Here is a 1919-nt window from a genome sequence, read left to right as displayed (position 1 = left end):
CAAAGTCTATCATGATTTTCCAGTACTAACAGTCTCATTTCAGCTGTGTTTTCACATGGCTCCATAATGGACTTGAACAGGACAACATGATCCCTCAGGTTTCTCAGCCATAAGCTCATAGACTGGGGCCACTTCATGAAACTCTACTTTTGCTGCCCCTTGACCATGAGTCATTTGTAGTCTCATGTTGTTTGATGCTGTGCAGTTGCTCATTCGGGTCCATCTCTTTGCGACCCCATGAACTGCAGCATGCCAGACTTCCTTGTCCTTCAGTATCTCCCAGAGTTTGCTCAAACTCATGTCCATTGACTCAGTGATGGTTGGACGTTTTCATCCAACCACTTCATCCTCTGTCGTCCCCTTCTCCTCCTGCCTTCAATATTTCCCAACATCAACGTCTTTTCCAAGGAGCTGGCTCTTCACATCAGGAGGCCAAAATACTGGAGCTTCAACTTCAATAGCAGTCCTTCCAATGAATATTCAGAGTTGATTTCCTTTAGGATTGACTGGTTTGCTCTCCTTGGTGTCCAAGGGGCTCTCATATGTGTTGTCCAGCACCACAGTTCAAAAGCATCAGTTCTTCAGTGCTCAGCCTTCTTTATGGTCCAGCTCTGACATCCATACATAACTAGTGGAAAAACCATAACTTTGAGTATAGGGACCTTTGTCAGCAAAGTGATGTCTCTGCTTTTTGATACACTGTCTAGGTTTGGTATACTTTTCTTCCCATGAGCAAGCATCTTTTAATTTCATGACTGCAGTCTCAGTCCTCAGTGATTTTGGATCTCAACAAAATAAAGTCTTTCACTGTGTTCTTTTTTCCCCCATCTATTTCCCATGAAGTGATGGGATCAAATGGTATGATCTTAGGTTTTTGAATGTGGAGTTTGAAGCCAACTTTTTCACTCTCCTCTTTCACTTTCATCAAGCGGATCTTTAGTTCATCTTTGCTTTCTGTCCTAAGGGTGGCGTCATCTTCATACTTGAGGTTATTGATATTTCTCCAGCAATCTTGATTCAAATTTGTGCTTCATCCAGCCCAGAATTTTGCATGATGTACTCTGCATATAAGTTAAATAAGCGGGGCGACAATATACTGCCTTTACTTACTCCTTTCCCTATTTTAAACCAGTTCATTTTTCCATGTCTGGTTCTTACTGTTCCTTGTTGGTCTGCTGCTTCTCGGTCTGCTCCAAACCCAAATTCCTCTCATCTCATTATCTTCAAAATTGTCTCAATATCTGGACTGTTCCACTTAGAAGTTTTTCCATTCAGTTCAGTTCAGTTCAGTTCAGTCACTCAGTCGTGTATGACTCTTTGCTACCCCATGAATTGCAGCACGTCAGGCCTCCCTGTCCATCACCAACACCCGGAGTTCACCCAAACTCATGTGCGTTGAGTCGGTGATGCCATCCAGACATCTCATCCTCCATTGTCCCCTTTTCGTCCTGCCCCCAATCCCTCCCAGCATCAGAGTCTTCTCCAATGAGTCAACTCTTCGCATGAGGTGGCCAAAGTACTGGAGTTTCAGCTTCAGCATCAGTCCTTCTAATGAACACCCAGGACTGATCTCCTTTAGGATGGACTGGTTGGATCTCCTTGCAGTCCAAGAGACTCTCAAGAGTCTTCTCCAATGCCACAGTTCAAAAGCATCAATTCTTCAGCACTCAGCTTTCTTCACAGTCCAACACTCACATCCACGCATGACTACTCAAAAAACCATAGCCTTGACTAGATGGACCTTTGTTGGCAAAGTAATGTCTCTGCTTTTGAATATGCTGTCTAGGTTGGTCATAACTTTCCTTCCAAGGAGTAAGTGTCTTTTAATTCCATGGCTGCAGTCACCATCTACAGTGATTTTGGAGCCCCAAAAAGGAAGTCTGACACTGTTTCCACTGTTTCCCCATCTATTTCCCATG

Source organism: Bison bison, unplaced genomic scaffold (assembly GCF_000754665.1).
Source record: "Bison bison bison isolate TAMUID 2011002044 unplaced genomic scaffold, Bison_UMD1.0 scf7180017864381, whole genome shotgun sequence".
In the NCBI taxonomy this organism is placed as follows: Eukaryota; Metazoa; Chordata; class Mammalia; order Artiodactyla; family Bovidae; genus Bison; species Bison bison.
Note: the sequence above shows the minus strand (reverse complement) of the source record.